Below are 15,329 nucleotides of genomic sequence, written 5' to 3'. Positions count from 1 at the left end.
TCCTGGCATTGAGCTGAATTAGCCTGCAATACCGCATTCTAACCACTGCGCCACCACGGCTCAGTGAAGAATGAAGTAGCTTTGTTCAAATTTGGAAAGCAATTCAGACTATATGATCGGTAATTGAAAGCAAGATGGTGGTTGTTTCCTTTTGTAAAACTATACAATTTCCAATGGATACACTCAAGACATGTGTGGGAATAATATCATTATGAAATTAGTTTTGAGAGCTTAGAAAATCCGCCTGCTAAGTAAGCTCTGTTGCACCCAGAGACAGCTTAATTAAAGTCTTCTGATGCGTAGCTATAAAAATAAATATACCAATCCCTGCTCTTCAGGGCGCTTAAAAGAATTCTTTGAAGCTTCTCCCCATAACTCTATCATATTGAAGACTTCAATTATACCCAACCATACACATAGAGCTTTATTTTTTTTTAAAGAGAGAGTTGCCACAGTACAACAAAAGATTGATAGATACCTCAGCACCTTCTAGCTTCCATCTCAGAAGCAGTTAGCAGCAACACAATCTTTGATTTGCCCTTTATTGCTGCCTATTAGGCAAAAAGCATTGACATCTTGAATATAAAGCTTGGAAGCGCATTTCATAGAATTATCAAAAGCAGAACATTCCAAGTGTAATGAGTGTAAACCAAAAGAAGGGGAATTCTAGACTGCTGTGTGCCAAAACCCAAAACAATTCCCAAACAATTCCCCCTGCGTTCCTGCTGCTCTTGATGTCAGCCCAGGTGAGCACCAGATATACAGCCCTTGCCCAGATTGGTTGTTGTTTTTTTCTTATAGGAATCAAAATACAGAATAGATTCAATGCGACATCCCCCGATCTAACCTGCCAGATGACAGCTCTTCAGTATTTATACATTGTACAAGCATTGCAAGCAACAGAAATTATTCTCAAAGATACTCCAGTAATAGCAGTAGCAATAGCAGTTAGACTTATATTCCGCTTCATAGGACTTTCAGCCCTCTCTAAGCGGTTTACAGAGTCAGCATATTGCCCCCAACAACAATCTGGGTCCTCATTTTACCCACCTCGGAAGGATGGAAGGCTGAGCCAACCCTGAGCCGGTGAGATTTGAACAGCCGAACTGCAGAACTGCAGTCAGCTGAAGTAGCCTACAGTGCTGCATTTAACCACTGCGCCACCTCGGCTCTTGTACCCAGTACCAGGATTTTAGTTGTGCTTCTGTCTTAGTTTCAAAATATAGTCTGCCTATTATTTCACTTTCCATTGAGTTCATGAATTTTCAAAATCTTGTAATTGAATTTTGCCAAAATATTTGCAAGGAGAGAATAGAATCCATACAAAAGTGCCTGTCTCTTCCTGTCTCTCTCATCTGTCTCTGTTTCTTTCTGTGTGTGTGTGTGTGTTTCTTTCTGTGTCTCTGTTTCTCTGTTTTTTTTGTCTCTTTCTCTCTGTTTCTTTCTCTCTCTCTCTCGGTCTCTGTTTATTACTGTCTCTCTCTGTCTCTCTGTTTCTTTCTGTCTCTGTGTCTGTCTCTCTGTTTTTCTCTCTGTTTCTTTCTGTCTCTCGCTCTGTCTCTGTTTCTGTCTCTCTCTGTGTGTCTATCTCTGTCTCTTTCTGACTCTCTGTCTGTGTGTGTGTGTGTATGTGCCTCAGTATTTTAAATGTTCACAAACATAACGTAACAATGTTACCTTAGTGACAAAGCCAAAGCAAGTAAAAATATCCTTCTCAAAAACCAGTGTACTAGCTACAAAAAACGTAATTGTGTTTGGATGTCAGGTGTATTCCACCCAATCCAACTTGATTTGGTCTCTTCTCAAATCTCATTGCTTGTTTCATTAGTCTTTCATCATACAATTGATTTGATTATTCTCTATGCCTAGACCCTGAACTCTCTTGTTCATTAGCAAAAACATTAAAATGTTTTCTAAGTCAAGATTGACGCCAAGTGACATCATGGGCAAAACCGTGTCATTTGATGGGCAATTATTTCTATTGCTCCACTATGCTCTGGTGGACTCTCAATTCCATGATAACTAGATTTAGTTTCTGAGCCCTGTTTAGACCCCCTGCATTTTATAACCCTCCAAAATGCAGATGAAGATTTCCATAGGCTGCATAGGATAGATCAGTCCCTTTTCCTCTGAGACTGATAATGGAAGATGGTAGAACAAGTAGTACATAGTCATAATGGGGCTCCCATATAGCATATGCATCCGCTGGGTTGCTCTGTGGGCATGGAGGGGCACAAGGGGGCCCTTTTACCATGGGCTGAAGACTGTCACAGCCAAAGCAAAAAACCTGAACAATGGTGCAGTATGAGAGTCCCTCTGTCTCTAGGTGAAGGGGCACTTCACTTCAATTGAACCACAATGCAAGTACCCTCTTGAGACGGCTCTATAAAGCAAAGCCTTGTCAAAACAACTGCTTGCTAACTTGGGGTGGAGTTTTGTGCACGTGGGCAAATATATCTAAATTTTCTCCATGAAAAGGTGGAGAACAGAACAGAAAAAAACCCCAAGATGGTGGTTATGGCAGCACCTTGGAAGCCTCCCCTCTCTTGTATGTGCTTTTTGTATGTTACATGCGCACTCAAAGGAGAGAAGCCAGAGGTGATATTCAGCAGGTTCTGACCAGTTCTGGAGAACCGGTAGCGGAAATTTTGAGTAGTTTGGAGAACTGGTAAATGCCACCTCTGACTGGCCCCGCCCCCATCTATACTCTGCCTCCTGAGTCCCAGATGATCGGGGGGGGGGGGATGGGGATTTTGCAGTAACCTTCCCCTGGAGTGGGCAGGGAATGGAGATTTTACAGTATCCTTCCCCTGCCACACCCACCAAGCCACACCCACCAAGCCATGCCACGCCCACAGAACCGGTAGTAAAAAAAAAACTTTGAATCCCACCACTGAGAGGTGGCTTTCATTGTGTTGCTGCCACCAGGATCGTGACATTTTTTTGGCCCTACCTGCAGATGTTGAACGCGAAGATGAAAAAAGTTTCAGATTTTGGAATCCTTGGAAAACTTCTGCCTGGAACTTTGGAGACAGCTTGACAGTCAGTGTTGGCTGTATAGTCTGAGCGGTCTAACTTACTGCAAACATGTTCTGAAATGTGTAATGTAAATAAATAAAAGTGCGAAAGCTGCGAGAGAGATGAACTCTGCCCATTTCATATGTCCCGTGCTTGCTTTAACAGTATCCTAATGGTTGCCACATGCTTCAGTTAAAGAACTTGCTCATGATTCAGTGGGGGCTACATACTGAGATGATTTAAGGTAGCAAAAGCAGACAAAATATGTGGAAAATATTCAGGTTAGAATGTCGATAGATGCCAAGCTACGTGTTCAGCAGAGAGCTTACAATTCTGACTCATTACTCTTTCTAACTTTCCAAATTAAATGCATTTTAACTGAATTCTCCTGTGGTTATCTGAGCCGAATGCACAAGTGTGGAAATTTTTCACTTGCCACTAAAGAAATAGATCATGATTATCATAATAAATCTCTGTTTGTGCCATTAAGGATGGTATTCACATGATTTAACAATTTAATGCATGTAATCCTTTTATCAGATGCTCCTAAATAAGGCTTGTCTTTGCATTAAAGGCTCTAATAACCAGAACTAAATTAAGTTATATCCAATAAAATATACTAATTTGCTGTGTCAAACAATTATGGAGTTCCTCTTTTGTTAAAAGAATGCATATACAAAACGGTCTTGAAAATGCACATTAGAGAGGGTTGCAAAACTGCACAGAATTTTTTTTTTGTATGCTTTAATTGAAGAAAAAAAATCTGTGTTTGTTTACCTCTTTCAAGGATAGCACATAATATATTTCTGTACCATGTGTTCTTACATTTTTATCCTAGTTGTTATTTATTGTGTTCTTTGGAGACAAAAAAGTGGCCTTTTCTGGGGGGAAATTTTTTTTGTAGATCTCCTCCCCCCCATTTTTTTTATTTCTAATAATAATAATTCTTCCAAAGTTGGTAAAATGAGGATCCCAGATTGTTGGGGGCAATAGGTTGACTCTGTAAACTGCTTAGAGAGGGCTGTAAAGCACTGTGAAGCAGTATATAAGTCTAAGGGCTATTGCTATTGTAACATGGTGGTAATAAAGATAATTTAAAACCTGAATGAAGATTTAATGTCTGAGTCCCTTCTTCCTGGCCACATCTCCCTAAAGATGACTTTCAATCATTAACACACAAGTCCGTCAGCCAGACCGACCTTTTTAATAAGCAGTTGAGGAGCTTCTATCTTCAGTGCATGAAGGTAACAAAAGGCTCATTAGTCAAATGAAGAAAGAAGAGCTGGAATATCAGTGTCTTGTTTTAAAGGAAAACCTGCCTCATGTGCAGGCAGGTGTGCGCACACGAGACACAATCTTCATGCAGGTATTTGACTGGGATTTTGGCATCCAACTTCCGATGCTTTGGGCCCCCCTTGTGAAAAATTGATACCGAGGAAAATGTTGAGAGCACATATTTTTACAGATTGTCAGCTTAAGTGAGGCGTCTTTACTTTGCAGAATCATTTTGAAAACCTACTTAAAACCAATAAAGAAGTTGAAAGAAAGGGAGAAGGAAGGCGGTTGACTTTCTTCCTTTCTTTTCTTCCCCTGTTGCTATTTTTTATCAGCTAAGAAAGGCTGTTTGCAAGAGACTGGAGGTTTGAAATAAACAAGGAGTGAAATAAAGAGCAAGGACTTAGCATTCTTTTAAGTCATAACAGCACGTACAGAGGACTTCTCTGAGCGAAGAAGCCTGTTGTACAGGCTTGAAGCATGTTTGCCCTGCTTGCAATAATTGACTGATTAGATTTATGTCCTAACTTTCCTCCAGGAGCTCAACATTAACTATATGGGAAACGCTGAGTGATTAAGGATGATTTAAAGCAGGAGCAGGGGACCTAAATGGCTGTAATTGACTTTTACGCCAAATGCTAACAATAGGCAGGTAGGACCAGAGCCTGAAGAAAGTTCAGCCAAGTGCAGCTGCAGAGAGAACGAAGCCTCAACACTATGGATGGCTTCTGAAAAGCCATTTTTACAGAAGGAGAAACAAGCAGGCAGGCATCCTATTCGCTCCTTCTCACACTAATTGCATACATATGCACACACATACACATGCACTGACACACACGCACCAGTGGTGGGATTAAATTTATTTTACTACCAGTTCTGTGGGCATGGCATGGCTTGGTGAGCATGGCAGAGGATAATCTCCATTCTCCTCCCCACTTCAGGGGAAGAATACTGCAAAATCCCCATTCCCTCCCAATCAGCTGGGACTCGGGAGGCAGAGAATAGATGGGGCAGAGTCAGTCAGAGGTGGCATTTACCAGTTCTCCCAACTATTCAACATTTCCACTACTGGTTCTCCAGAACTGGTCAGAACCTGCTGAATACCACCTCTGACACGCACACATTCCCACTTTCACACAATCAAAACCAATCAACGCAACTCTATTTCTAAAGGAAGGTGAAACGGGCGGCTCTTTAACATGCATGGTGATGTCATCAGAGGGCAGAGCTGAGGCCTTCAAAATGAGACCACTCTACGAAATCCAAAGGAAGCAAACCAGATGGTGTTGTGTGAATCAGGTCAATGGCGAGGGTTTGTGTGTGTGTCATTTTAAATTTAACTAGGAAAAAAAGTTTTATCACAAGAGAAACTAAGATGAAGTTGTGGGAGCTTCATCACTGGAGGCTTTCCAGAAGAGACTGGACTGCCATCTGTCAGAAAGGTCTCCTGCTTGGGTGGGTGGGGGGTTGGACTGGATGACCTACAATGTCCCTTCCAACTCTGTTAATCTGATTTCCAAGCCAAACCAATGGCAGAAGGAGGGGTCGGCAATGTTTTACCTCGCAGGTGTAACAATAATAATAACAACGACAGCGTTCCATGGAAAAATTCATAGGCAAAATTCATTGCCACCTGGGCTGCTTTTGAGAAAAAGAGCTACTACGATGGGAAAGTTTTTCGATGGGATAAGAACAGGCACTCTATTGTAAACTGGAAAGTTCAGCAAAATGCTACGGAGGAAAATAGAGGTCACCCATAGGGTATAGAACAAAAAAAAGTAAAGAGAAATGGAATTATATTGTAAACATCAAGGCTTAATCTGTGTTTTCACACACACACACACACCAACTCTTTTCCTTTGGGTGCTAATGAACTGAGTAAAAGAATGAGGAATTTGGGAGACTCACTCACTCACTTAGTTAGTTATTGCTGGTATGAAAACAGAATGAAAGAAGTCAATCAAAGGGTGAAAGTGCTGGAAATCAGTCTAACTTGGGATGAAACCAAGAGCCTCAAGGCAAAAGTCTCACTCCGCCGAAATAAATGCAAGCCTCTCCGAGAGTCTTAAACACATTTTGTCCCATTATTTTTCCCAGCCCAGATCTGGATGCCGTGGAATGACTTGAAGGCAGCAGGCGGCCTCCCTGGAATTAGGACGAGCTGCTGGCCGGAAGAAAGTCATTTTATGCAGATGATTGTGTGGCAAGGAGATGGCCCACTGTGACATAACATCAGATTAAAATGCAGCTGTCTCAACGCAAACCACAATAGGACAAAGATCAAGAGGCAAGGTCAAATATGCGGAACGTAATGAGATAGAATTTTAAAGATATCAAAAAAAGAGGTCCAGCCGGCAGGAGCATCGCCAACTCGGAAAAGAGATTCGCATTCCCAACTGTTTCAATAGTAACAGTGGCCAACATACAAGATGCTCCTAGAGGTGATAACACAAATATCCCAAGAACTCCGAGTCTCATTTTGGGATGCTGTCTTAGGGAGAAAAGAAGGGGGAGGGCAGGACAAAGAGCTGCAAAGAGAAAGAGGGAAAGGTAAAAGACTTAGTGTAAGGGACACTTTGGTGTTTGCTTGGATGCCGATGATGATTAACGGGGAACACTATTAAGATGTATGCTGCTCAGAGGGAAATGGAGTGGGGACAATGCTGCAGGCTATCCATTGCTGTGTTGAAGAGCAGGGACAAAGGGCCATGAACTTTAGCTCAATTGGACACTTAAAAAGTTACCCAGGGTTGTTTTGCACAAAATTTGTATCAATTGACTGGAACCACGTAAAGATTTTAAAGATGGGAGGAGGGGGGAGAGACAGAGATTTGCCTGAAAAGGGCAAATAAAACTGTTTTTAGTTTTACCTGTTTGTTTCTTCGATTTCTATAGGTCCCCAAACAGAGATCAAACCCAGTCCAATGTTGCACTTGGTTCTCCTTTCCCTTAGATTAGGGTCAAATTAGGGTCAGATTAGATACAATTTGAAGCCCCGAGGCTGTGGGGAGCCACCAAGCTGCTGCTCCAGCACTTGTTCTAACAATAATTACTGAAAAGTGAAAGTGGCATCTTCTAGGGTTTATGAAGCAGGAAACCCAGGAGAACTGTCACATAAGCCTGGCAATTAAATTTGACTAAGAAGAAAAACAGTCACTTCCAAATCCTAACAGAGAAATTAAAAAGAAAGACGGAGACCTTTCCAAAGCACAGCTTTCTCTGGAGTGAAGATTATTTACAAGGATGCATCTGGGCCAGGGGTGGGTTTCCATGTTTTTTACTACTGGTTCACTCGTGCATGCGCACTTTACTTCTGCGCATGCGCAAAAACATCTGGGCGGGTGGACAGAGCCTCCTGCCGCCTCTACTACCGGTTTGCCCGATCTGGGCCGAACTGGCAGAAATCCACCTCTGATCTGGGATCCCACCTGCTTCTGTTAATAACAATAAAATAATGTCAATCAGTGTTTCTAATCTTGGCAATTTAGGAATGAATAGACCAGTGGTGGGATTAAAAAATTTTTACTTCCGGTTCTGAGGTCATGGCTTGGTGGGAGTGGCAGGGGAAGGATACTGTAAAATCTGCATTCCCTCCCCACTCCAGGGGAAGGTTACTGCAAAATCCCCATTTCCTCCTAATCAACTGGGACTCGGGAGGCAGAGAATAGATGGGGGCGGGGCCAGTCAGAAGTGGTACTTACTGATTTTCCGAACTACTCAAAATTTATGCTACCGGTTCTCCAGAACTGGTAAGAACCTGCTGAATACCACTTCTGGGATAGACTTCAGTTCTTGAAATCATCTTAAAGTTGCCAAGGTTGAGAAACACTGGTTTTGATGCTTGCCCACTTACCCAGAACAAAAGACACTCCCCCCCCCCCAAAAAAAAGTATGAGTGATCAACTGCATCTTGAGAAGCTTAAGGCTGTGAGGAGGAGAAACTTCACTGAATTCTTCTGATAAATGTGTACATCATGACTGCCCCAGTGTACTACAACAGCCATTTTGTGAATGGTCCAATTCTTCTGCATGGTGGCTATTTTCTTCAATCACTCATAACATGTTCTCAGAACATTAAATATGCTCACTGGTTCAAAAAGTTGGCCTTATGTCAGCCCTTTAAGATAGACCAGAGTTCTGCAGGTCAATATTGGTCTTATTATACTGAGAATGACAGCATCTTGCAAATTTGAATACACTCCATTTAAATTTATGAGAACAAGGTAGGATCTCCTCTGAGACATTCTTTTTCTTTTTGTCCTGAACGTGGGTTTCTTTTATCTGACTGTTGTCTTGATAGCAGCTCTTCCTCCTGCCCCTCAAGGCCATTCCCTTGCCCCACATCTTCCCCTGTTTTAGAAAAGAAGAAGTAAAAATTAATTTGCTATGAAAAAACACAATAACAGGAGATCTAATGTGAAAAGTCACAGAAACTTTTAATTTTCTATTATACCTTTTCAATTGGATAGACCATTATGGTTAGTGTCAGTATACACAATACCAAAGTGTATGGTCTTGACCTAATGAAGCAGTTTCATTGCTCTTAATAGGTTCATGATCCAAATAAAAGTGGGTGGGGGAAGAATTGGCTAACAAGTTGAAATTAGACAACCAGACACCACTGATTGCATGATAAGGAGCCATGGTGGTGCAGTGGTTAAAATGCAATATTGGAAGCTAACTCTGCCCATAACTAGCAGTTCAATCTTGACCGGCTCAAGGTTGACTCAGCCTTCCATCCTTCCGAGGTGGGTAAAATAAGGACCCAAATTGTTGGGGGCAATAGGCTGACTCCAGAACCACTTAGAGCTGTAAAGTACTGTGAAACGGTATGTAAGTCTAAGTGCTATTGCTATAACAATATTTTTTTAAAAATATACTCAGCAGAAAAATATTAAATAACATAAAGCATCAGCCTCAATATTCATCTTTGAGGAGTCTCATTGCTGTCACCATGAAACAATCGGGGAGTAATGGGATTTTTTTTTTTTTTGGAGGCCCCAATCTCTAATTCTGCAAACTGTATCAACAGAAAGATGTGCCCACATATTTGATTTTTTTTTTAAATGATCATTAGCAGAAATGATGCCATGTTCCTTCTGAGCTTCTATCCCAGCATGACAGAAACTGTTGCACAAGTGTTGCTTAATTGTGGGATTGCTGGTTTTTTTTTTTAAATGGCTCTTGTTTTCTTTTTTGCATCATGCAGAGATGAGGATCATTTTGCCTGACTATCTTTGCTGCCTCTCTGGTGAATACTGTCTGGCCCCTTACACTGCGAGGTCAGTCAATTTCCTTTTTCTGTGTTCAGCACAAATAACTGAAAAGGAGCTCTTCTTTGTTGGAAAGTGGCGTATGATGACTTTGCATGGGGAGAAACCTCCTTTTATGGGGTGCTGTCTTTGGAAACCACAAATATCTCCTCTGAATTCTGAATACAGGAACCGTCCAGAAACGTATCTGCCATTACACATTCAATGACAATACTAATAATAATTGCATGACAGGAAAACCATCAGCTAGATACCATGTTTCCTTGAAAATAAGACAGGGTCTTATTTTCTTGTCATCCCTGAAATAAGCCCTTGTCTTATTTTCAAGGAGGTCTTATTATTTTTGAGGTGCAGGAGGTAGCAAGCGTGGTCACCTGCTGTTTTGCTATATTTTCAGGGAGGGCTTATTTTAGCGCATGCACTCAAAAGCCTGATTGGGCTTATTAACCAGGGAGGTCTTATTTTAGGGGAAATGGGTAGTGAAGGACATGCAATTTTAAAAAAAAAGAAGCAGCTCTCCATGACTTTCACTAAGAGTGAAAATATATTTTGCCTTTCTGTTTGTATATAGCCAAGCTTGGCAGTCAGCAATGTGATAATGACCTAACTCATATACATTAAGGATTTGCATCATTTAGAAACAATGCAATGATTTACAAGTTTTTTTAAAGGTCATTGGCTTATCTAGCCAAATAAGGACAATTCTGGCCAGTAGCACTCCCTAGCATCTCTTTCATTAATCCATTTTTTGATAGCTCATAACTAGAAATGATTGAACCTGAAATGTTTTGCACATAGATTTTTTTAAAAAAAGCATGCACATTGCTCTGTCATTGAAAATTGACCATTCCCCCTGTTGATTTGAAATAAATGTTGTTTTTGCCCTAAGATCAAGACCCTAAGACCATCTCTTGGCAGGTTGCATGCCATAAATACCAAATAAATACCACTGTAAGCCATTCTTCTCATCCAAGGCGAAAGATGATCTAGGGTGTAGTGGAAATGGCCCTCTACTGGCTCCCACCTGAAGAAAGAAGGACCATTGCTGGTGGTAAAAATAATTTCTCCTCAGGTAAAAGTCTCTAATGCATCTCAACGTCCAGAAGAAGTTGGTTCTATTCAGTGGTAGGATTCAAAAAAAAAATTATTACCGGTTCTGTGGGCGTGGCTTGGTGGGTGTGGCATGACTTGGTGGGTGTGGCTTGGTGGGCATTGCAGGGGAAGGATACTGCAAAATCCCCATTCCCTCCCGATCAGCTGTGACTCGGGAGGCAGAGAATAGATGGGGGAGAGGCCATTCAGCGATGGTATTTACCAGTTCGCCAAACTACTCAAAATTTCAACTACCGGCTCTCCAGAATTGATCAGATCCTGCTGAATACCACCTCTGATTCTGTTGGTCTGTTTGCAGACAGCCCTAAAGTTTTGTGCATGGTCTTAAGCCCCATGGATGATACTGATCCTGTTAAATTCTAAATCCTGAGATCTTTCCAGCCATGACAAACTGCAGTTAGCATAGCAAAAGCGCCCCCTTCGCTTTTTGTGCTCATTAATACAAGCCTTTACTGCTCTGTTTCTTCTTAATCCTACATTAGGTTGTCCTGTGTTCAGTGATATTATATCTTTCCCCGATGTGAAATTTAACATACATACTTTAATCCACACACATTTTGAATAAAGCACACACAAAAAGTCAACACATCTGCTGATCTCACCACATCAGAAAATATGCATGCACACATACAGTAATCTTTGGAGATTGCTAGCTGAAAAGGATTGTCTACTCTTGAACTAAAAATGGTTTGCAGTTACACTCATCTTCCTTCACATTGTTGCCTATACTCATGGGTATAGGAAGCATAAGCAGAAACTATTGTTGTAGAGGCAAAATTGGCAAATCTTTAACCATGTAAAAAAATACTTAAATATGTCTAAGGATGCTTTTTATGTTGGTCTAGTGTGTCAGGGTCTCATATCTGATACAGCGATTACATCCCAAAAGATTTCTAATATATTAATGTTTCCTGTTAATCAACTGATATCCAGCAGTCCCAATGATGATGCTTCTTTGGGATACTAAATCCCAGGTTGATGCGGCATCCCTCTAATGACCAGGGCACAGAGGCAGTGGAAACTTCAGCCAGGGGAAAGCAAAATATTGAAAGGAATACAAAAAAGCCTGTATTAAGTGATTTCCTAGGGGTGGGGGTAATCGCTCCATCAAAACTGCTGGTTCCTGAACAACAAATAAAACTAAAATATATTTGGCTCTGCTATAGCATGAATTATACATCACATGCTATGCTATTTGTAACACTGTCAAGAGTATGTGTTCTTTCTAATAGAAAATCTGAAGAACCATTAGCTGGCAGCAATGACTTAGAGGTTTCTCTCTTTCCTGCCATCTACTGATTGTAGAGTGTTTTGCTGGCAGAGGGCTGCAGGAGGCTGTCGGAACTGAAAACGGAGGCCAGGAGGGCCATGTGCAGTCCTCCCAAGCTCTGTTTTTGCTGGCAGAGGGCTGCCGGGTGCCATCAGAGCCAAAGACATAGGGCCAGGCTGGGTACTTGACCTCCACTGCCTAGGGCTCTGGACAGCCTGTGCTCCATCCATGTGGCCCGAGAAGGACAGTGAGTCTCCTCTGTTTGGCCTTCTCCTTGGTCTTGCCTTCCTCCACTAGAGACAATGGATCCCCCTCCCAGCCCTGCCCCAGGCCACCACAGGTGCCCCCAACATGAGTGACATTGAGCTGGCCACTCCCACTCTGGCCATGCCCACCCAGCCCCCAGGCCAAACATAACCGTGATGCGGCCCTCAATGAAATCACCCCTGGCCCTGACTTTAGCCACTAAGCCCTCATTTCATTCACCACCAAAAGCAATAAAGGCAATTTACCGCTGCCTCTGACATTGCACACGCCAATGACTTCCTGTCCTGTACGTATCTGTAAGGAAAAGCTCTCTGCCTATAGCAGCTGCACAAACAGATGTATGCACAAAGGTTCTCCTTCACCAGATGTTTGCGCTGGATGCCTGAATTTGCCAGCCCCCTCCCCATCCCACCAAGTTTATGCCTTTTAATAAAATTGATTGAGAACTAAGAAAAGAAACCTCAAATTCAACGAACCAAATTTGCTATACTGGGGAAGAGGAAAGAAGCCATCCGAGGAGAATCCAACTTTATACATTTGCCAGAAGCAGAGATTCACCCATTCTAATCCAACAACAATTCCGCGGCTGTTGTTGCTGCTGCTTTTGCTACTGAGAACACTTTTCAATGCCAGCAGCTAGTGCTAAACACAGTGGTGTCATTTCTATTTTGCTTTGTACTCTTAGGCATAAGGGTCCTTCTTCAAAGCCACGGACTCCTCTAGTGGCAGTTATTGAAGATGTGGGGAGCTTCTCCTGCTAACCCTTGAACAACAACAAAAATTAAACCCCAAGGAACAATGTCAAGCTATCATATGTCCTGGCACCTTTTATTACTCAATGCAGAGTGCTAAAGAAACGGTTCCATTGCAACTGAACAGCTAACTGGATTTTAAAAAAGCTGTTAAATGGAGTTTGGAGTGCAGACCCCGGTTAACAATATGTGGGGAAAGAAGTTTGTATTGATTAAATTGCTCTCACCGTAATATTCTAAAGAGACCCCCTTTGGTGAAGTGTGTTCAAACATTCACCTCTTGATTTCTTGGTGAGTCTATTGATAACTTTTAAACATTGTAGCTCAGTCAAAGAGAGGAGAAAACCTGTGGATCCTCAGAAATGTTCCAGCACGGAAACCACATTTCCCCTTGTTTAGAAGCTGAGCCTTGGTTTTGCATTTCTAAACGATGCATATGCAAAGTCAAAGGATCAGATTCCAATTAAGCTATGATTCACTTTCCTCCCCATAATCTATTTGTAAATGCTTTTTTACAATATTTTAATGCACTCTGCCATGCCAGCTGGTAAATAATAAATACAACACTATATACTTCAGGAAAGTCTGCATGCTGCAGCTTTGCAAAGAGCAAATAGCAAGCTCGCTAATGAGTTCACATTCATTTTCATTTTATCGATTGCCATAAGCTAGGTAGGTAATGAAAAAGATCCAATATGACATGGCACAGCAGTTGCAAACTTAACAGTGCTGTCTGACTCATCCAGGAAAGGCTGGAGGAATCCAAACACCTACGGAGAATGTGCTCGCAGCTCACAGCTTCCCAACGCCAGGCTGCCAAGCAAAGGTGCCAGCTTTGGTGTTCTCAAAGGAAGGAGACAGCTTTTAATCCCCCCAAATTGGCTTCAAAAATGACTGTTCTTCCTCACTCTTAGGACAGCATTGTTAGGAACGAAGGGACGTTTAATGATATTCAATTTTGTTCCATTTTAGAACAACGTAGTTCAATAGGAGGAATCTGTTGCTTAAATGGAGTGTACTCCTATTCTTAGCATTGTTACCGAGAGCAGAGTGGGGTGTCCCAACACTGGCCTCTATAAAGTGTCTTTTTTAGGGGGAGTGGGGTAGTAGGTATTGCAGAACCACAAAGAGGGCAATTGCATGGTGTTATGTTCTGGGTGAAGAATGGAGGCTAGGCCTGAGTGACTTCTAACAGCTCTTTATTCAAAACTGCCTGTAAGGCAACTGTTTCTCCCTGGCTGACACAGCTGCTTTTATAGGGAAGATGATCAGCCCACACCAATCAGGAGAGAGTATTTTCCTGCTCCAACAGAGGACGAGACTGAGAACTTCAACTGACAACTACCATATTTTTTCAGAGTATAAGACGCAACTTGCCCCCCTTAAAAGAGTGTGGAAATGTTGGTACATCTTATACACTGAATACGAAGCCCCCACATCCCATTTTTGGGGGGGGAAATGAGTGAAAAATGAAGGCATTTTTGCCTTCCCCAGCCGTCAGAAGCACTCTGCAGGCTTCAGCAGGGCTGGTAAAAGGCAAAAATGCTCCTGTTTTTGCGAAAAATGGCTTGTTTTCCACCCATTTTTCACAAAAACAGGAGCATTTTTGCCTTCCCCAGCCCTGCGGAAGCCTGCAGAGTGCTCCTAGGGGCTGGGGAAGAGAAAAACGTTTTTCTTACTTAGTTCTTCGAAATCTCGGTGCATCTTATACACCGGTATGTCTTATAGTCTGAAAAATATGGTATATACAATACATAATACCCAGGGTGACTGATCTAAATTTTCCAGTTTCGAGGGACAAAACGGATTCTTTAAAATCCAAGTCTCTTCCTGAAAAATTCAGTAATCAAAGGCTTAATGAAACACACACATGCGCGCACACACACACACACACCTTCTATTAGTTTGCACTATTTCCAATTTAAAATCCTAATTCTACTTTACACAGCATATGAAAGATATTATCTTTTTATATTGCAAAAGATATGCTGCTAACATCAACAGATGTTCAGCTTCTGGTATAAATACTGCATATACTGCATCTGGTTTCAAATATACGTCAGTTGGATGAACCTATTATGTATCTTCGGTCCTGAAGTAAAATTGACCATTGTCTTTGCAGCATCATGTGCAAGCATAGGAAACTTTTTTTATGGGAAAAGAGTTTTACCAAAGTCTTCCAAATCGTTATTTTCTGACATCTTCCTGAGTTTCTGGATCACATAAAGACCTGGGTGTGACCGTGTTATATCTTGGATGGCTTATAATAATGTTTAAATGTTTAGGGAACAGATTCCTGTTAAAGATGATTTGGCTTAAAACCAGAATCAAATTCTTAAAAAAAAATCTGTGTGTCTTACT

Source organism: Thamnophis elegans, chromosome 1 (genome assembly GCF_009769535.1).
Source record: "Thamnophis elegans isolate rThaEle1 chromosome 1, rThaEle1.pri, whole genome shotgun sequence".
Taxonomy (NCBI): domain Eukaryota; kingdom Metazoa; phylum Chordata; class Lepidosauria; order Squamata; family Colubridae; genus Thamnophis; species Thamnophis elegans.
This window is presented reverse-complemented; position numbering follows the sequence as displayed.